Consider the following 23,934-nt stretch of genomic DNA (forward strand, 5'->3'; position numbering starts at 1 on the left):
TGTGTAAATTCTCTCAATGCTTGCTCATATGTACATTTTTGTTAAAATATATACCTCTTTTGTGGGGATTGATTGTGAAAATACATAAAAAAGCTTCCCACACATCTGGCACATAGTAATCCTTCAACAAATTATTATTATAGATACATCAGGAGGAATGGCATTATGGGAAAATAAGAAGTATATAATACTCTTAGTACTAAGTAGTTGTTTAACCTTGAGTATGTCTCTTGATCTCTCTGGGCCTCTTCCTTATGGTTCCTTCTACGTCACTGATTCAATAACCAGTTGAATGTGAAAAAGTTTAGAGCAATTCATTCAGGGAGAATAAAAGTAAAGGTGAAGCCCTGGGAAATAAATGTCAACAACAAATTATCTCTGTCTGGGTGGACATATAATCCCACAAATGATCTCACATAATTTCAAAAGGAAATAATTTGAGGATGGGCTGCTTATTCAATAGAAAGGTTTCTCCACACTAAATTATCTTCATATTTATTCTCCAATTCCTGACAGTAAGTGTTGTTATATTATCATAACTAGCACACAGTAGGTGTTTAAGAAACATATATAAACTTTAGTTATTTTGATTAGATTTTATCCTCAATTCTAAGGTATTTTTGAAATAGTAAAACATCAAGATCAAAGTACTTCCATGGAAAGATATGAACCTCATTCTGTAATGTATAAGATTTTGTTCTAATAACTGTTGCTCTCACAACAGTGCTTATGTACCTTCTCCCCTAGAGAAAAGCATTTTCCTATAACGTGAATGTTGTTTCAACTTCTATAGCTAGTTTGGTAGGTTTCTATTATGAATGGGTCTTAGCAACAAAAATCTATTAGGGTATCATAAAAATTAGTGGAACATTTAAAAATCATGAACCAGGACATAAATGTCACTATTATTTGACATTATCTGAGTTACTAGCTAGCATAATTAAGTTAACCAAATTAGACAGTCAAAAAAAAATAACAGTATAGATATGAAAAGTAATAAACTATAATTATCAGTAGATTATATAGAGCCTGATAGATTTTTTTCATAGAGATGTTAGTAGTGTTAGCTATAAATAAGAACAATGTACAAAATTTAATTATACTGCTTTAGACCAAAAATAAAATTTGAAAGAAGTAAACATCAAAAAGTATACAACATGGATGGCAGTCATTCTGACAAAAGTTATTTAAGTTTTCTGAGGGGAAAAGCATACATCTTTACAGAAAGGCAGTAGAGAAAACCTATATAAATATAGGACTATATCCATGGATTACAATTCTCAACATAAAAATATCTTTACTTTCAGAATTGATAAATGGAGTAATGCTCTTCTAAACAAAATCCTAACATTGCTTTGTGGAACTGGCATGCTTATTCTAAAAGTTATATAACCATTCCTCTCTTGAAGAAGAACAAAAGAAAAGGACTTACTGACAGCAAAAAGAAATTTTTTGCCGACAAACAAAAAGAAATTACTGACAGCAAGTCATTGAGGTACTAATGCAGGAAAAGAGAAAAAGACCAATGTGAGAGCATAGGGAGAACAATATTGTTCATATGTTGCATAATATAGGCAAAATAGGCTCCAATGATCTGTAAATATATGATAGACTATTCAACTGAAACATCTGAGTGGTCTCAATATATCAAAAATCATTGAAGTTTTATTTTTAATCATACTGTGAACAAAAAGCATTGATACCATGAATTAAAGAAAAATGTGTCTTTATTCCTGCCCTGCAAATAGGTTCATCTGTACCATTTTTCTAGATTTCATATATATATGTTAATATACAATATTTGTTTTTCTGACTTACTTCACTCTGTATGACAGACTCTAGGTCCATCCACATCTCTACAAATGACCCAGTTTCATTCCTTTTATGGCTCAGTAATATTGCATTTTATATATGTACACATCTCCATCATAGAGAATGGACATGTGAACAAGGGGAGTGGGAAGCAGGGGGTGAGATGAATTGGGAGATATATCCACTACCATGTCTAAAACTGATAGCTAGTGAGAACCTGCTGTATAGTGCAGGGAGCTCAGCTTGGTGCTGCGTGGTGACCTAGATGGGTGGAATCGGTGGGGGATGTCCAAGAGGGAGGGGATATATGTATACATATAGCTGATTCACTTGGTTGTACAGCAGACACTAACAACACTGTAAAGCAACTATACCCCAATAAAATAAAGAAGACTCCAAAAAAATGTGAAAGTGAAAACTTAAAAACTTGTGAAAGAGAATATAGGAGAATAATATCATGACCTTGGTGGTAGATAAGATTTCCTAAACAAAATTTAGAAAGGAATAATCATGATGAAATATTGATAATTTGAGCCTCTTTAAAATTAAAGTTTCATTTATCACAGAATACCATACAAACTAAAAACACAAAAAATTAGAAAAGTTATTTGTATTATATAAACAAAAGCAATTAATTACCACTTTAAAAAGCATACAAATAGAAAATTCAGAAGGAAAAAATATGAACAGATGACACTAATGTCTAATAAACAATTAAAAATTCATAATGATCAGAAAAGTTCAAGGTAAAACTGCAATGAAATACTTTCTCCAACCAGAAGAATGGAAAAATATTTAAAGTTAGGTAATACCAAGTATCAGTAAGGAATAAGGGAACAAGAACTCTTATACTGCCTCAGAAAAGTCATTCACTAAAACTGCTTTTATTATTGAAATATAATTCACATATCATAAAATTCACATTTAAAAAGTTTACAATTCAGTTGCCTTTAGTATATTCACAAAGTTGTGCAACATCACCACTGTCTAATTCAAAAACATTTCTGTTACCCAACAAATAAACCCCATACCCATTATCAGTCAGTCCTCATTCCTCTACCCTCTTCACCCACCTTGCCTCCCCACCCCAGTCCATAGCAAACATTTATCTGCTTTCAGGGTCTATGGATTGGCCTTTGGTGTCTGGTTCATTCATGTACCATCGTATTTTCAAGGTTCATCCATGCTTTAGCATTATCAATACTTCATTTCTTTTTACGACCTTGTATTCTGTAACCTTGCTGAGCCTGTTTATTAGAATACTTTTTAAAAAATTATGCTTTACAATTTTTTGTATGTAGCATATGCAAATATAGATAATTTTACTCCTTTCTTTCCAATCTGGATGACTTTTATTTCTTTTTCTTGCCTAATTGCCTTTACTAGATCCTCCAAAACAATGCTGAAAGAGAAATGGCAATAGTGAGCATCTTTGTGTTGTTCATCTTAGGAAAGCTTTTAGTCCTTCACCATTAAGTATGATGTTAGTTGTAGGTTTTTCATAGATGTCCTTTATCTAGTAGATTAAGTTCCCCAGCTTGCTAGTTTGTTGAGTATTTTTATAAAAAATGTGTCGGACATTATCAAATGCTTGTTCTGCATCTGTTGAGATGGTCATGTGTTTTTTGTTTTTTATTTTTTGGATATGCTGTATTATCATTAGTTTACATTTAAATGTTGAACAAACCTTGCATACTTGGGATAAATCCCACTTGGTTATGATGTATAACTCTGTATGTTACTGGATTCTATTTGCTATTATTTTGTTAAGGATTTTATGTCTATATTCGTAAGGATATTGGTCCATAATTTTCTTGTGATGTCCTTGTCTAGTTTTGCTATTGGAATAATACTGGCATTCTAGAATAAGTTAGAGAGTGTTTCTGTCTCTTCAATTTTGGAAAAAATCATAAAAGAATGACTAATTAATTTTTAAAATGTTTATTTATGGTATTAATTTTTTCTCTATGGAAATTCGCCAGTGAAAGTATTTGATCTTTTTGTGGGAAATTTTGTTATTACTATTTTAATATCTTTACTTATTATAAATCTATTCAGATTATCTGTTTCTTCTTAAGTCAGCTTTGGTAGTTTGCATTTTTCTAGAATTTGTCTATTTCACCTATGTTATCTAATTTGTTGGCACAAAATTGACTTTTATCACTTACTATATAAAATGCTTTTGAGATTCATCTACATTGTATCGTGTATCAGAATCACTTGCTTTTTAAAAATTTTGAGTAGTATTCTGTTGTATACACATACTACCATTTGTTTATTCTTGCACCTTATTATTCTAGTCTGACTTTTGTGATTAAAGTTATTAAAACAGTCTCATGCAAGTCTCTGAATGAAGAGATAGTTTAATTTCTCTTGGTTTGATATCTGAAAGTTGGATTTGCTAGGTTATTGTTTCATTAGGTGAGAAAGTGACAAAACTGTTTTCTAAACCCGTTGTTTCATCTTACATCCCCAGCAAAGTATGAGAACTCTAATTGTTCCACATGCTATGAGATCTTAGTATTATGTGTTATTTTGTTATTGGTGGTGGCATTAGCCATTCCAACAAGTGTGTAGTCACATCTCATTATGGTTTAAAATTACATATCCATAATGACTAATGATAAGTGTCTTTTTATAGCTTGTTATCCCTAATAATGTATACTTATTCTTAAAATTAAAACTAAATAATTGATATGAGAATATGGAAAGATTATTTCTAGAGACTTTGTCATAATTAGAATTACCAAATACTATAAAAATAGGATGAAATTATTTTTGATAGTGATATCCATGATTACATCAACATTTACTTTACAGAAATTACCTTTGGTTACTAAAATATACAACAAATTCATCAGAGAAGGTATGTGGACTCTGCACATGTTTTTCTAGAAAATAGTGAAATTCTGGAAGGGATTTCCTAAACCTGTGAACTGTATTCTATTTTAATCAACTTCCTAATGCCTCTAAAGTAAATAGGTCAGCAAAGCAAGTTGCATATTTTGCAATGAGTTAAAAAGCTTTGCATTTATATTAAGAATGTACCAAAACAACAAAAAAAGAATTTACGTAGAACATCAAATCCAAAAAGACCTCAGTGAAGTGGTTAAGTTTTATACTGGTTGCAGATTAGGTAATTTAGAGGCTACACTTAGTCGTCCAATGTAACAAATGGAGAATTTCAATCATACATTTATTGACCAAATAGTACCCTAGATATCTGAAATACATCATGAAATGTTTAATGCAGCATTCAGTGGTGACTTACTTTAAAGAAAAATGTTATGCACTTGATTTTGGCTCAGCAATGCTTACTTCATTGTAATTTTCACTCAACTTTACTAGAGTATAATATAATAGTTTGTATTTTAGAATATGTTATAGAAAAGCTAACACCAAGGAAACTATTATCAAAAGTAAATAATTTTATTCACTAGTCATTTAAACTAAAATAATGAACATATAACTATTTTTCTATGAATTTAAAATATATGTTAATTCAAGGTAATTTTTTAAAACTATAAGACTACACACCAAATTCTTAGTTATTTGGAAAGGGTCAAAATGAGAAATTGGTCTCAAGTAAAAAAATTAATAAAATTCTCATTTGACACTAATGAATATTAAATGATTGTGAATACTGGCCCCTAAACCCACTTGTTATCAATTTGAGCTGCATGGAATTGGAATGGCTGCCTTACAAGAAATTCAGTTCCATATACCTAAAATTGTCGAAAGAAAAGACTATTATTGCTCATTAGAGAGCATTGTGGAGAAAACGATTATTACCTAGTTGGGTCTTGCTGAAAGTCCCCATTAACACTAATATTTTACTATGCAATAATAAGTAGACAGGGGTCATTTTTCTTTCCTTCTCCCTTTCTTTTTTCTTTCATAGGGGAATGATATTATCTTGGATCACACAGAAGTATGCAGTATATTAAATCATTCATTCCTTTTTGGTTTCTAAAGGAATAGGATATCAGTTTGTTCCTACCTAGAAATCTTGGGTTAACATTCTAAAAGGAAAGATGAAATGAACCTAACTGTAACATGTTTCAAAAGTGTAAGAGTATGGCAATCTTCTTGAAATATCTATTCTTCTCTTTTTTCTTCATAACTCCAGGATTATAAAAGCACAAGTGGCTGCCCAGATAAAAATCACATTTTGCTGCTTCTCTCACTGCCACATGTGGCCTAGCAACTGCAGCCTGCCCTACAGACTGGCAGTGGAAGGGATAGGGGCATTTTCTGAATAACATTTTCCTGAGAAACAGCTTGACTCTCATGTCTTCTTCCCCTTTTCACACTCTGTAGAGAAGATACGAACCAGCTTTTACCACACAGGGGGAACACTTGGGGATGGTCGATGAAGATAAAGGGAAACGTAAGCCTCAGGTTGACTGGTGGCACACCCAGTAGAAAGATGAAAATTTGGAAAGACTGACAGTATCAAATGTTGGTGAGAATGTGGAGCAACAACAGCTCCTATGCATTGTCTGTGGAAGGCTAATGGTAGAATAATTTTGGAGAATTCTTCAGCAATTTCTCATAAAATTAAACACATATGTGCCCTAAGACCTAGCAATTCCACACCTAGGTATTTATACAAGAGAAATAAAAACATATGCATAAAGGGGAATGAAGAGTTATTGTTTAATGGACAGAGTTTCTACTTGGTATGATGAACAAGTTCTGGAAATCAATAGTGGTGATGGTTGCACAACATTGTGAATGTACTTAGTGCTGCTGAATTGTACATCCAAAATGTACAATTAAATTAAAATGGTAAAATTTATGTTATGTATATCTCACCACAATAAGAAAATATAACCATAGAAAGACTTCTACAGAAATTTCCAGGGTAATTTTATTCATAATAGCTCAAAACAAAAAACAGGGTAATTTTATTCATAATAGCTCAAAACAAAAAACAATCAAAATGTCTATCAAAAACTGAATGAAAAAAGATATTGTCACAAATTTACTAAGAGTAAGGGTTGGCAAATTAGAGCCAACTGGACAAATCTGGCCTGAGGCTTGTATTTATACAGCTTGAGTGCTACAAATGGTATTTATATTTTTAAAGAATTATAAAACATTTTTTAAAGACAGTTACATAATAGAGACTAATTTGTGACCAGCAAAACTTCAGATATTACTCTGTGGCTTTTACAGAAAAAACTTACCAATCTTGTAATTACTCAGCAGTAAGAAAAACATATTATGGAAACAAACAACCCTGTAAATATATCTAATAAACATGTTTATTAGATATACATAGAAAGAAGCCAGGCCCCAAAGATATATATTACATGGTTCAATTTATATTAAGTTATAGAATGGGGGAAAACAAATAAATGCATTTAACATCAACAAAATGTGATTAAACTGACAATGCATGCCTCCCAATGTGATCTGCTGAAAAGGATACATTACTTATATGATATTAATGCCAAAAATGCACAATTGAAATTTAATCATCAGAATACATCATAAAACAAAATCTGAGGGACATTCTACAGAAAAACTGGCTTAGACTCTTCAAAACAATGTCATGAAAGACAAATAAGGGCTGAAGAATTATTCAAGTTTAAAAGTAACTAGAGAGACCTTCAAGATGGCGGAGGAGTGAGACGTGGAGATCACCTTCCTCCCCACAAATACATCAGAAATATCTCTACATGTGGAACAACTCCTACAGAACAACTACTGAACACTGGCAGAAGACCTCAGACTTCCCCAAAAGCAAGAAAATCTCCACATACCTGGGTAAGGCAAGAGAAAAAATTAAAAGCAGAGACAAAAGAATAGGGACGGGGGCTTCCCTGGTGGCGCAGTGGTTGAGAGTCCGCCTGCTGATGCAGGGGACACGGGTTCGTTCCCTGGTCCGGGAAGATCCCACATGCCACGGAGCAGCTGGGCCCGTGAGCCATGGCCACTGAGCCTGCACGTCCGGAGCCTGTGCCCCGCAACGGAGAGGCCACAACAGTGAGAGGCCCGTGTACCACAAAAAAAAAAAAAAGAATAGGGACAGGACCTGAACCTCTGGGAGGCAGCTGTGAAGGAGGAAGTGTTTCCACACACTAGGAAGCCCCTTCACTGGCAGGGGGTGGCGGCAGGGGGGAAGCTTCAGAGCCATGGAGGAGAGCGCAGCAATAGGGGTGCAGAGGGCAAAGTGGAGAGATTCCTGCACAGAGGATCGGTGCCAACCAGCACTCACGAGCCTGAGACGCTTGTCTTCTCACCCCCCGGGGTGGGTGGGGGCTGGGAGCTGAGGCTCGGGCTTCGGCGGTCAGACCCCAGGGAGACAACTGGGGTTGGCTGCGTGAACACAGCCTGAAGGGGGCTAGTGCACCACATCTAGCTGGGAGGTGGTCTGGGAAAAAGTTTAGACCTGCCTAAGAGGCAAGAGACCATTGTTTCAGGGTGCGCGAGGAGAAGGGATTCAGAGCACCACCTAAATGAGCTCCAGAGATGGGCACAAGCGTGGCTATCAGTGCAGACACCAGAGATGGGCATGAAATGCTAAGGCTGCAGCTGCAACCACAAAGAAGCCTGTGTGCGAGCACAGGTTACTATTCACACACCCCCAGGAGCCTGTGCGGCCCACCACTGCAAGAGTCCCGTGATCCAGTGACAACTTCCCCGGGAGAACACACAGCGCGCCTCAGGCTGTTGCAACATCATGCTGACCTCTGCCACCACAGGCTCGCCCCGCATTCTGTACCCCTCCTTCCCCCCGGCCTGAGTGAGCCAGAGCCCCTGAATTAGCTACTACTTTAACCCCGTCCTGTCTGAGAGAAGAACAGACAACCTCAGGTGACCTACACACAGAGGCGGGGCCAAATCCAAAGCTGAACCCCAGGAGCTGTGAGAACAAAGAAGAGAAAGGGAAATTTCTCCCAGCAGCCCGAGAAGCAGCGAATTAAATCTCCACAATCAACTTGATATACCCTGCATCTCTGGATTAGCTGAATAGCCAGTGAATCATCCCAAAATTGAGGCAGTGGACTTTGGAGCAAGAGGAGACTTGCGGTTTGCTTTCTGCATCTAATTTGTTTCTGGTTTTATGTTTATCTTAGTTTAGTATTTCGAGTTTATCATTCGTTGATTTGTTTGCTCTCTTCCTTCTTTTTATATATATAGATATATATATATCTTTTTCCTTTTCTCATTTTGTGAATGTGTATGTGTATGCTTCTTTGTGTGAGTTTGTCTCTTTGCTTTTACCATTTGCCCTAGGGTTCTGTTTGTCTGTTTTTTGTTTCTTTGTTTGTTTTTTAGTATAGCTTTTAGCGCTTATTGTTGGTGGATTTGTTTTTTGATTTTGTTGCTCTCTTCTTTCTATTACTTTAAAATTTTTTTATTCTTAATAATTTAAAAAATTTTAATAACATCTTATTTTTTTCTCTCCTTTTTTTTTCCTCTCCCTTTTCCACTGAGCCATATGGCTGACAGGGTTTTGGTGCTCTGGCATGGTGTCAGGCTTGTGCCTCTGAGGTGGGAGAGCTGAGTTCAGGACATTTCTCCACCAGAGACCTCCAAGCTCCACATAATATCAAACGGCAAAAGATCTCCCAGAGATCTCTGTCTCAACACTAAGACCCAGCTCCATTCAATGACCAGCAAGCTACAGTGCTGGACACCCTATGAAAAACAACTAGCAAGACAGGAACACAACCCCACCCATTAGCAGAGAGGCTGCCTAAAATCATAATAAGGTTACAGACACCCCAAAACACACCACCAGACGCAATCCTGCCCATCAGAAAGACAAGATCCAGCCTCATACTCCAGAACGCAGGCAGTAGTCCCCTCCACCAGGAAGCCTACACAACCCACTGACCAACCTTAGCCACTGGGGACAGACAACAAAAACAATGGGAACTACGAACCTGCAGCCTAGGAAAAGGAGATGCCAAACACAGTAAGTTAAGCTAAATGAGAAGACAGAGAAACACACAGCAGATGAAGGAGCAAGGTAAAAACCCACCAGAACAAACAAATGAAGAGTAAGTAGGCAGTCTACCTGAAAAATAGTTCAGAGTAATGACAGTAAAGATGATACAAAATCTTGGAAATAGAATGTAGAAAATAAATGTTTAACAAGGACCTAGCAGAACTAATGAGCAAACAAAAAATGATGAACAACACAATAGATGAAATTAAAAATTCTCTAGAAGGAATCAATAGCAGAATAACTGAGGCAGAAGGACGGATAAATGACCTAGGAGATAAAATATTCCGCAGAGAGGAATAAAGAAAAAAGAATGAAAAGAATTGAGGACAGTCTCAGAGACCTCTGTGACAACATTAAATGCACCAACATTTGAATGATAGGAGTCCCAGAAGAAGAAGAGAAACAGAAAGTGACTGAGAAAATATCTGAAGAGATTATAGTTGAAAAATCTCTAATATGGGAAAGGAAATAGTCAATCAAGTACAGGATGCACAGAGAGTCCCATACAGGATAAATACAAGGAAAAAAACGCCAAGACACATGCTAATCAAACTATCAAAAATTAAATACAAAGAAAAAATATTAAAAGTAGCAAGGGGAAAACAAAAGATAACATACAAGAGAATCCCCATAGGTTAACAGCTGATCTTTCAGCAGAAAGTCTGCCAGCCAGATGGGGGGGTGGCAGGACATATTAAAAGTTATGAAAGGGAAAAATCTAGAAAAAAGATTGCTGTAACAGCAAGGATCTCATTCAGATTTGATGGAGAAATTAAAACATTTACAGACAAGCAAAAGCTAAGAGAATTCAGCACCACCAAAGCAGCTTTACATCAAATTCTAAAGGAACTTCTCTAGGCAGGAAATACAAGGAAAGGAAAAGACCTACAATAACAAACTGAAAACAATTAAGAAAATGGTAATAGGAACATACATATCGATAACTACCTTAAATGTAAATGGATCAAATGATACAACCAAAAGACACAGACTGAGTGAAGGTATACAAATACAATACTCATATATATGCTGTCTACAAGAGACCCACTTCAGACCTAGGGACACATACAGACTGAAAGTGAGGGGATAAAAAAATATATTCTATGCAAATGGAAATCAGAAGAAAGCTAGGGTAGCAATTCTCATATCAGACAAAATATACTTTAAAATAAAGACTGTTACAAGAGACAAAGAAGGACACTGTACTATATAATGATCAAGGGATCAATCCCAGAAGAAGATATAACAATTGTAAATATTTATGTACCCAACATAGGAGCACCTCAATACATAAGGCAAGTGCTAACACCCATAAAAGGGTAAATCAACAGTAACACAATCATAGTAGGGGACTTTAACACCCTACTTTCACCAATGGACAGATCATCCAAAATCAAAATAAATAAGAAAACAGAAGCTTTAAATGATACATTAAATAAGATGGACTTAACTGATATTTATAAGACATTCCATCCCAAAACAACACTTTCTTCTCAAGTGCTCTTGGACCATTCTCCAGGATAGATCATATCTTGGGTCACAAGTCAAGCCTTGGTAAATTTAAGAAAATTGAAATTGTATCAAGTATCTTTTCTGACCACAATGCTATGAGACTAGATATCAATTACATGACAAAATCTGTAAAATATACAAACACATGGAGGCTAAATAATACACTACTAAATGATCAAGAGATCACTAAAGAAAACAAAGGGGAAATCAAAAAATACCTAGAAACAAATGACAGTGAAAACACAATGACCCAAAACCTCTGGGATGCACCAAAAGCAGTCCTAAGAGGGAAGTTTAGAGCAATACACTCCCACCTCAGGAAACAAGAAACATCTCAAATAAACAACCTAACCTTACAGCTAAAGCAATTAGAGAAAGAACAAAAAACCCCCAAAGTTAGCAGAAGGAAAGAAATCATAAAGATCTGATCAGAAATAAATGAAAAAGAAATGAAGGAAACAATAGCAAAGATCAATAACACTAAAAGCTGGTTCTTTGAGAAGATAAACAAAATTGATAAACCATTAGCCACTCATCAAGAAAAAGAGGGAGAAGACTCAAATCAATAGAATTAGAAATGAAAAAGGAGAAGTAACAACCGACACTGCAGAAATACAAAGGATCATGAGAGATTACTACAAGCAACTCTATGCCAATAAAATGGACAACCTGGAAGAAATGGACAAATTCTTACTAAAGCAGAACCTTCCAAGACTGAACCAGGAAGAAATAGAAAATATAAACAGACCAATCACAAGCACTGAAATTGAGACTGTGATGAAAAATCTTCCAACAAACAAAAGCCCAGGACCAGATGGCTTCACAGGTGAATTCTATGAAACGTTTAGAGAAGAGCTAACACCTATCCTTCTCAAACTCTTCCAGAATATAGCAGAGAGAGGCACACTCCCAAACTCTTTGTACGAGGCCACCATCACTGTGATACCAAAACCAGACAAAGATGTCACAAAGAAAGAAAACTACAGGCCACTATACTGATGAACATGGATGCAAAAATCCTCAACAAAATACTAGCAAACAGGCCTTCCCTGGTGGCGCAGTGGTTGAGAGTCTGCCTACCAAAGCAGTGGACATGGGTTCGTGCCCCAACCCGGGAGGATCCCACATGCCGCAGAGCAGCTGGGCCCATGAGCCATGGCCGCTGAGCCTGCACGTCCAGAGCATGTGCTCCACAACGGGAGAGGCCACAAAAGTGAGAAACCCGTGTACCAAGGGCAAAAAAAAAAAAAAAATACTAGCAAACAGAAACCACCAGCACATTAAAAGGATCATACACCATGATCAAGTGGGTTTTATCCCAAGAATGCAAGGATTCTTCAATATTTGCAAATCAATTTATGTGATATACCATATTAACAAATTGAAGAATGAAAACCATATGATCATCTCAATAGATGCAGTAAAAGCTTTTGACAATATTCAGCACTCATTTATGATAAAAAACCCTCCAGAAAGTAGGCATAGAGGGAACTTACCTCAACATAATAAAGGCCATATATGACAATCTCACAGCCAACATCATTCTCAATGGTGAAAAACTGAAACCATTTCCTCTAAGATAAGGAACAAGACAGGGTTGTCCACTCTCACCACTATTATTCAACACAGTTTTGGAAGTTTTAGCCACAGCAATCTGAGAAGAAAAAGAAATAAAAGGAATCCAAATCAGCAAAGAAATAAAACTGTCATTGTTTGCAGATGACATGATACTATACACAGAGAATCCTAAACATGCTACCAGAAAACTACTAGAGCTAATCAATGAATCTGGTAAAGTAGCAGGATACAAAATTAATGCACAGAAATCTCTTGCATTCCTATACACTGATGATGATGAAAAATCTGAAAGAGAAATTAAGGAAACACTTCCATTTACCATTGCAACAAAAAGAATAAACTATCTAGGAATAAAACTACCTAAGGAGACAAAAGACCTGCATGCAGAAAACTATAAGACAATGATGAAAGAAATTAAAGATGATACAAACAGATGGAGAGATATACCATGTTCCTGGATTGGAAGAATCAACATGTGAAAATGACTCTACTACCCAAAGCAATCTACAGAGTCAATGCAATCCCTATCACTACCAATGACATTTTTCACAGAACGAGAACAAAAAATTTCACAATTTGTATGGAAACACAACAGACCCCAAATACCAAAGCAACCTTGAGAAAGAAAAACAGAGCTGAAGTAATCAGGCTCCCTGACTTCAGACTATACTACAAAGCTACAGTAATCAAGACAGTATGGTACTGGCACAAAAACAGAAATATAGATCAATGGAACAGGATAGAAAGCCCAGAGATTAACCCACACTCCTATGTCACCGTATCTTTGATAAAGGAGGCAAGAATATAAATGGAGAAAAGACAGCCTTTTCAATAAGTGGTGCTGGGAAAACTGGACAGCTATATGTAAAAGAATGAAATTAGAACACTTCCTCACACCATACACAAAAATAAACTCAAAATGGATTACAGACCTAAATGTAAGGCCAGAAACTATCAAACTCTTAGAGGAAAGTATAGGCAGAACACTTTTACATAAATCACAGCAAGATCCTTTTTGATCCACCTCCTAGAGAAATGGAAATAAAAAACAAAAATAAATAGGACCTAATGAAACTTAGAAGCTTTTGCATAGCAAAGGAAATAATAAACAGGATGAAAAGACAACCCTCAGAATGGGAGGAACTATTTGCAAATGAAGCAACTGACAAAGGATTAATCTCCAAAAATTACAAGCATTTCATGCAGCTCAATATTAAAAAAACTAACAGCCCAATCCAAAAATGGGCAGAAGACCTAAATAGACATTTCTCCAAAGAAGATATACAGATTGCCAACAAACACATGAAAGGATGCTCAACATCCCAAATCATTAGAGAAATGCTAATCAAAACTCCAATCAGGTATCACCTCATACCAGTCACAACAGCCGTCATCAAAATACGTACAAACAATAAATGCTGGAGAGGGCGTGGAGAAAAAAGGATCCTCTTGCACTGTTGGTGGGAATGTAAATTGATACAGCCACTATGGAGAACAGTATGGAGGTTCCTTAAAAAACAAAAGTAGAACTACCATATGACCCAGCAATCCCACTAAAGTGCATATACTCTGAGAAAACCATAATTCAGAAGGGTCATGTACCACAATGTTCATTGCAGCTCTATTTTCAATCGCCAGGACATGGAAGCAACCTAAGTGTCCATCGACAGATGAATGGATAAAGAAAATGTGGCACATATATACAATGGGATGTTACTCAGCCATAAAAAGAAACGAAACTGAGATTTTTGTAGTGAGGTGGATGGACCTACAGTATGTCCTACAGAGTGAAGGAAATCAGGAGAAAAACAAATACTGTATGCTAACACATATATATGTAATCTAAAAAAAAAAAAGATTCTGAAGAACCTAGGGGCAGGACAGTAATAAAGACGCATAGAGAATGGACTTGAGGACGAGGTGAGTGGGAAGGGCAAGCTGGGACGAAGTGAGAGAGTGGCTTGGACTTATATACACTACCAAATGTAAAATAGATAGCTAGTGGGAAGCAGCCGCATAACACAGGGAGATCAGCTTGGTGCTTTGTGACCACCTAGAGGGATGGGATAGGGAGGGTGGGAGGGAGATGCAAGAGGGAGGAGATATGGGGATATATGTATATGTATAGCTGATTCACTTTGTTATAAAGCAGAAACTAACACACCATTGTAAAGCAATTATACTCCAATAAAGATGTTAAAAAGGTGCATGTTTTTCAGATTAAATGTCTGAAAGGGAATGTCGCTAGACCTAGTCACACTGTCAGTATTCAAAAGAAATGGTATTAGGGCACCTTTAATGCTGCTTCAGTAATATGTTGCAATGACTTGAAGTATCAAAGGAAAGGTGTTTTCTTTCTTTGGAGTGATAAATAGATTAATTAATGGTCCTGAACTCCTCTTGACTAGTTGTTCAGTTCCAGCCCGAGTTGCGACAACAGGCAGCCTCTTACCTGTTTAGCATGTACAATAAGTAGATGAGTCAAGGAAGCGAGCTTTAAAAGAATTCTAAGGCTCTTCTGAATACAGTATGTGCACACTGTCAAACACTGGAATGTAGTTCCTTAGGTACAGGTGATCCAATGTCCTGGTTTTCCCACATCAGGCATGGTTACACCTGCTTTACAATTATTCACAGCACCCCATTTCACTCTCAAAAGTATTCTAATTTGGAAAAAAATTAAACAGCCATCCTACTACTAATCATACAATTTGAAATGAAAACAATTAGGTGGTAGATTAAGAAAACTGAAAAACCAGGTCATTGAGTAAAGAAGTAAGAGAAATAAGATGAAAACTTTTTGCTTTGTGTTTTTTGTTTATTTTTTTTCAGCTCATATAAATGAAAGTTTCATTTTGTTCTAGACTAAGTACATCTTGCAACACCAGTCAGAAAAATACTTCTGCCTCTTCTACTTTGTGGCAGCAAGTTATGGCAGGGTGGGAGCAGAAGCTAGAGGGAAGGTATAATTCAAAATCCTTTTGACACAAACAGGCTGAACTTAGTCTGTGGCCATTACAGAGGCTGTTATTTTCTACAGCAGCCAATAGATAATGAACAGGCTAATAATAACATAATATATTGCTATTCCAAAGCTCTGAGTGGTGGGTAATATAGTCTTGAGAGAGGAATGTTTCACTCAGAAATTTAACCAACAGTGAGAATCAAATCATCATTGTTATCAAATAACATTAAACATGGTTAATTTTGAAACTAGCAGTATCCATCACAATACCTTTCCAGTGCTATTTATTGATTTATCAGTGTTTGTAACCCTTAGAGGCAAGCTCTTGTCACTAGATAACTGATGCTTCATTTACTGGTTTTATAAAGAATCATCTCACGATCCTCCTGTGGAGTGGGGACTGACAGCATCGACTGGAATTAGTGCCATCAGAGGAAGAAGAATTACTCAGACTTTTGCTTGGTGGGATCATGTTAATGTCTTTGTGAATTGCTGTCTTATGCAAGATGTAATACTCAATTAAGGATTGTTAGTAATTGCTAAGACTTCTTGAATGTTTCCTTGTGACAGGCATATCACTAAAGGTTCTTTCTCATTTAATCCTCATAACAATAGAAGGTAGATACTATTATTTTTATTGTAATTGTTATTATCCTTGTATCCATTTTACAGAAAATAAAATTGAGACCTAAAAAAAGTAACTAAAGGATTATGACAAATTAAATGCAATGTGTGACATGAAAAGATGCTCAACATTGCTAATTATTAGAGAAATGCAAATCAAAACTACAATGAGGTACCACCTCACGCCAGTCAGAAGGGCCATCATTAAAAAGTCTACAAGTAACAAATACTGGAGAGGGTGTGAAGAAAAGTGAACTCTCCTACACTGTTGGTGGGAATGTAAGTTGGTGCAGCCACTATGGAAAACAGTGCTGAGGTTCCTCAGAAAATTAGAATTACCATATGATCCAGCAATCCCATTCCTGGGAATATAACTGGACAAAAATATAATTCAAAAAGATGCATGCACCCTATGTTCATAGCAGCACTATTCACAATAGCCAAAACATGGAAACAACCTAAACGTCCATCGATAGATGAATGGATAAGAAGATGTGGTACATATATATACAATGGAATACTACTAAGCCATAAAAAGAAGGAAATAATGTCATTTGCAGCAACATGGATGCAACTAGAGATTATCATTCTAAGTGAAGTAAGTCAGAAAGAGAAAGACAAATACCATACGATATCACTTATATGTGGAGTCTAAAATATGACACAAATGAACCTATGTATGAAACAGAAACAATCAGGGACATAGAGAATAGACTGGTGGTTGCCAAGGGGGAGGGGTGTGGGGGAGGGATGGATTGGGAGTTTGGAATTAACAGAGGCAAACTGGTATATATAGAATATATAGATAAACAATAAGGTCCTACTGTATAGCACAGGGAACCATATTCAATATCCTGTGATAAACCATAATGGAAAAGAATATTAAAAAGAAGGTATATATATGTATAACTGAGTAACTTTGCTGTACAGCAGTAATTAACACAACATTGTAATTCAACATTTTAATTCAATAAAAATAAATTTAGAAAAATGCAATGTGTGACTAGAGCAAAATGTTATAAAAGATATTAATGGGATAATTGGAGAATTTTGCGTATGGATGGTAGTTTATATAATTAATCAGCTATGTTTCTATAGGCAAATTTAATAGATTTTAAACTACATTAAAGCTCAGAGACTATTTTTAAAGCATCACCTTTAAAACAATAACATGCAGGTAATACAAAGCTTATTAAAAAAGTACCCACATAAAATTCTTTATTTGAAGGGAACTAAACTCAATCCTGATTATAAAACTGAGTTAGAGATTACATTCCTGACTTTGTAACTCAAATAGATTAAGTTGTTATGGTTCCTCTTGCTCTAGATAGTGGCAGGGGGCCTGATTTATGGTTTTCTGTTTTTCTCTTCCTTTTACAAGCTTTGTCACAGGAATTAGGTTTCAGAATTTCAGGGCCTCATGTTCTCTGAAAGGTAATACTAGATTATATACCTTTGACCTTTTCCATGTTTTGTAATTTCACTGAATTGTCATTCTGATGCTTTACATGCTCAGCAGAAAATTATAAGAAAAATAAAGACATAGAAAATACTATTTGTTATTAATAAGTGACCAAAGGCAGGCAGTTCAGGCCTGTCTTGTCCAGTGACTTTCTCAGTGTGATTACTCAGTTTTGTAACCTAAATAGTAAATAAAATTAAAACAAAACAAAAAGACAAGTCAGTTACTGGAGGAAAATATTCCATTAGGACGTTTATTACCTTACGTCATTCATATGAGCTTGTTACCTGAATAACTATTTAATTTATCCCTTGAGTCTCATAAATACACAAGGAAAGTTCTGTCACAGTTCACACATACCTGTGATACCAACAGCTATTATTTACATAAGTAGATACATCCTGTCACCATTACAAATTTTTATTAAGTGCTTGTTACATGCCAGACACTAGGGATAGCAAGTTAAAGTCCTTCCAGTTATAATCTATTTGATATTATTTATCTGGCAGGGATGCTGCCTGGAAATTAGAGTAAAATCAAAATTACTACCTTAGTTTATCTTCAGGTTTAGAATTTCTGATAATGATTATAGATCCCAAGAATACTCAAAAGTGTTGAGAATATAATCTTACATACAATAGACAGCCACTTTTATAGTATCTTTGGTCATTCATCTGTCCAGTGTTAGGAGACTGGTCCAGATGATGGCCGACAAGCCCTTTCAGGTTTCTAATACATTGAGTCAGTGTTGCCAGGGATGTACTCCCATCTCCCAGCTATTCCCTGTTTATACATGTTCTGTAGCTGCAGGATGAAGAAATGAGAATATCGATCATTCAGTTGCCTTCCAGGTAAACATTTGTAGACAAACCTGCCTAGCATGGACTCTTTAAGTTGTTCCAGATAACAACAGGTAACATATTGACATAGGAGCACAGGGACTGATGTATTAAAGGTACTTTCAGCTGAGAGGAAAAGTTATCTAAAGATGAAGCACTTTGTAGATTCCCTCTGCTCTGCCAATGGAATAATTAGCTCAAGAAGTAACTGAAAATGACAAATATATATCTCTTAACCTTTGGCACTCCCAAATAAGAAGGGGAATTGATAAGAGAAACCAGAAATTATGTTAATATATGGGTGTGCTGTGAATAAAAAATAATGTCCCTTTTCCATTAATTGATCTTGGATCAGGATGTGAAAATTTTCCTCAACAATCCATTGGTTTCTTTATTTTGGCAACTTAATGCATAAAGTCATAGAATTTGTTATGTCTTTTTATTTATAATATTTATTTGTTTAAAATTAATAAGCATTTGAGTCTCCTATGGCTTAATACCTTACTACCTTATCTCATATCCCTGTAAGTACTTGAACTGTAATTTGAGAAGCAAAGATGAAGAAAGTAAGACAATGAGATGGAAATTGACTTAACCAAAGTGAATAGCATCTACATGAAACAGAGCTCAAAATTCTACTGAGTGATTTTCCTAATAATGAGTGAAGAGTCTCAGGAACACACATTATTGTGTGGAAGGCAAGCAATGGAGAATATCTGAAAGGGGACTAGAAATTATATGAACAAATTTATTATGTGCTAGCTAATATATGGTTGAAATCACTCCTTGACTGTTACTAGGCTAAACAAGTAACATCTCTTTTAGATGAAAGCCAAGTTGGGAACGTTGAAATTTTCTATTAGAAATAGCAGTAAATCAGGATTCTCTGCTAATTGAAGGTTGAACTTCCTTGGACAGTTACAGGCTATTGTTGGTCATCCTAAGGATTCTTCAACAAAAAAAATTTTTTGTGGATAGTTTCTTGTGTTTCTTCCACAGGTTTTAATTAGATAAAGTGATAAACTAGTGGTTGTTCTGTTCTCCCCAGGATCCTATCCTTAAAAGAATGGCACTGCCTTGAGGAAATTCAGAGACTGGGCTCTAATGGAACCTTTAATCTGATCTTTGCTAGTGCCCTATTATTTTTCAGATAATTCTTAGTGAAACATTTCATGGAAAACATTTCAGGCTACAATCTTATCACCTGTTAAGGCTGCTGCTTCTGACCCCCTCTTACAGATATTATTGCTTGGTGATTAGAAACAATCATTTTTCAACCAGGCAAGCTATAAATTACATAAATTTATATATATGACAGTGTATGTTATTCTCCAGTCCATGAGACCTTTCTTCCCTTAGCAAATGAAGTTTTCTTCTCTCTGGGCTAGTGAAATGGATAGCTCTGATCTAACATCACCATTTCCTTTTTCAAAATCAGTAAAAATTTACAAAAACAAGTCAACATTCTGAATTTTTCTTATTTTCCCAACGCTTGATCAAAATGTGGTCGATGTCATGCAGAACTGCATATGAAATTTTGCCCAAATTTTGGCTAGTATAAAACAAGGGACACTAGCATTCTAGATGACAATATCTGTGTCCTCACCACACATCCTCTTTAACCATGGCAATTCTGCATTTTAAGTTCTGTTACTTGCAGTACTCTACTTCCAAACCCTAATTCTGTATCAGTTGATACTATGTTACGATATAAGCAACAGAAAATCCACCAAACAAAAACTTTAAAAAGTTTACTGATTTCACTTAAGATGTCAAGATATAGGCAGGTATAGTGATTCCATGATAATCTTGTGAACCAATATCCCTTCTCCTTTTTCTCCTCCATTAGTATTATCACTTGGCTTTTCTACATCATACTTGTCCTATTTCTGCTACATTTCTGGGTATCATTCCAGGCAGAAAGAAAACAAAGCAGTACAGTGGAAAGACAAAAGAAGCACATGAACAGAGACAATCCCTTGTCAAAAAGCTTTTTCAGAAATCGTATTCAGCAATCCTGTTTACAATTTAATGGTTAGAAATATAACCTGACTCCTATAAGTGGAAGAAAGTTTAGAAAGTTGAGAATTTTTAAATAGATATATAGCAAACCCATGGAGAAAAAGATGTATAAATTCTGTCTTCCATATTGAATCTATGCTAAGACAGTATCTATGGTTCTCCACCATATCTAATGCTGCCTCACTCTGTACACACACACACACACACACACACACAACTCCCCCTTTATAACCTTAAATTGAAATTAAGAATAGTGAAATATCTATATTCATATTTTTAAAAACTAGCTGCAATGCCCAAAACTTAATCTAAAAAGAATGAGAAAATTAATTGATAATAAAATAATATGTATTTAATTTTGCACATTTCATAACAAAGTAGTCAGATGTTTATCCTATACACGGAATCACATCTGGTATAAGAGCCACAAATGCAGATGTATGCACCATATTGGTGACCAAACAAAATATTCAGTGTTGCCATTAGTGATGTGATTTTCTAAATTTGGAGTGTCTCTGACTCTGGTTTTCGACAAATTAAAGTGTAATCTCTATTGATTCACGCTGAGGTCTTTTAATTGTAAAAGTTTAATGTGCAGTAAACCTGAGAAAAGCAAATCTTTGGTTTATATGTATTATGGAGTTAGATTTTATATACTTTTAAACAAGTACTCCCCCTGAATGAATATCCCAGGGAACTTTGGAAACGTCCCTGGACTCAGGACAACTCTCTCTTGTGTGGGATTTCCTTGCACATTGCCAGTTGTCTAATATCCCCAGTCCCTACACAGCAAATGCCAGTAATGTCCAACAATCTTTGAAATAACTTAAAATACTTCAAAAATGTCCCTTATGGAGCTAAACAACCCCCCTCAAGAACTACTGGCTTATATCGTTTTTTACTGAAAAGAGAGGGTTTTTTTAGTACTTGTTCTTTCTTTTGTTGTAGCTCAGATGAACAGTCTTGAGAATGCTAAGATTGAGTGAGGCCCTCTCTTTACCCAGCTGAAACTGTTGAGAGTCACACCACACCACTTGCAGTCTTCAGATGGCTTATGTCTTAACACTCCCTCATGATATGTCAACACTGCTTCCTCTCTGAGGAGAACCTTATTCTGCATTGTCCTGTTCTGCACAAACCTGCTCATTCATAAAAAAATCGAATCAAAGCATCTTCCCCTCAACCTCACTGTACTGATTATCAGAAGTGTCTCACTTATCAGGCAAATTGCTTAACTTTTTTGACCTTGAGCTTCTTAATTCAGGCAAAAATGATTACAGTATTATCTCTAACATATGGTTGATGGTTGTGACTTTTAAATGGATGATATACTTTGAGATACTTAGCACTGTACTTGGAACACAGTATGTTTCCAATAAATGCCTACTGTAATTATTATCATTACTCTGAGAGCCAAACAAATGGTACTATATAGCTCTTAAGTTTTTTGTTTTTTTTTACAAAGCTCTCTTCCTCTTCTAGCTATAAAATCCTTGAAGATGTTAATTTATCCATCAAGTGCATGTTTAGGACAGTGTGTAGCTGATAATAGGCATTCAATAAATGTCTCCTGGAGACAGGTTAAGAGAATATATTAATTCTTTACTAATTTGTCTCTTTAATTCACTTTTTGCACAATATATGTAAAAGTCCTAGGGTAAAGCTAAATAGTATAAATTAATGTGACCACCACTTGGATGTTATCATCATTTAGGTAACTAAGAAAGAGATATTTCAGGAGTAGACTGCATTTTCTTTAAGTAGAAAATCCAATATAAATGAATGTCCTCAATTTTTATTAAAATGTCATCCTGCAGAAAACTACTTTATTCCACAAGATGCAACACAAGCATCGGGGGGAAAAGGGGGCTACTTGGTGCACAGATGAGTTTGGGAATAAATGGGTTAAAGGGAATTAAATACAATTGAACATCTCTTTATTGCATGACTTCAGAGAACTTTATTTGATAAACTGCATTGTGAGCTCCAAGAGAAGGACATGAAAAGACATATTTTCCACCTTTTAAACTAAAAAACAATTATACACTTTGCTTTCTGTATTTGTTAGCATGCACTGCTATAATAAGATACCACAGACCGAGTGGCTTAAACAGAAGTTTATTTTCTCAAATTAGGACACTACCCTTATGATCTTATTTGACATTAATTACCTGCTTAAAGACCCTATCTCCAATAAGGTCACATTGAGGGTTAGGGCTTCCACAACCTGAATTTGGGGGATTCACAATTCGGTCCATAACACTTAACTCATTTTAGAACAGCTTAATTTTTATTATTATTATTATTCTGGCTGCGTTGGGTCTTGGTTGCTGCACGCATGTTTTCTCTAGTTGTGGTGAGCGGGTCTACTCTTTGTTGCAGTGCACGGGCTTTTCATTGCAGTGGCTTCCCTTGTGGAGCACGGGCTCTAGGCACGCGGGCTTCAGTGGTTGTGGCACGCAGGCTCAGTAGTTGTGGCTTGTGGGCTTAGTTGCTCCACGACATGTGGGATCTTCCTGGACCAGGGCTCGAACCTATGTCCCCTACATTGGCAGGTGGATTCTTAACCACTGTGCCACCAGGGATGTCCTAGAAGAGCTTAATTTTTGATTAATGTAAATTTAAGAGTACATTAAATATGTAAAACTGTTCCTATATTTTGGCTAAAGCCTTTAGCAGAATGAATTTCTTAAAGATGTTTCCAAAAATATATCCCATTCTACATGTTCTTCTTACAATGAGACCTTGATATTGCTCCCACTGAGTGTTGAGTTTATTCCCCTATTCTTGTACCTGGGGAGATTTTGTGACCACCTCATCCAATGAAGTATGGCATAAGTGATGCCATGATTGACTTCAGAAAGTAATATATACCTACGGCCTGATTCTCTTGGAAAAATGGCCCTGAGAGAAGCCAGCTACCGTGTAGGAAGTACAACTGCCCTGCAGCTGCCATTCTGGGAAGAAGCCCAAACTAGTGAATGTGGAGAGACCATACGGAATGACCTTGAAACTACATGAAAAGAGACTGCCTGAACAGTATCTAGCTGCTCCAATCCTCTGCTGTTTCAACCAGTCACTATCCGAATGTAATCACATGTGAAACCTTGAACCTGAACTGCCCATCTGATCACCTTCCAAATTTTTGACCTAC

This window comes from Leucopleurus acutus, assembly GCF_964270905.1.
Source record: "Leucopleurus acutus genome assembly, chromosome: 14".
Lineage (NCBI taxonomy): Eukaryota > Metazoa > Chordata > Mammalia > Artiodactyla > Delphinidae > Leucopleurus > Leucopleurus acutus.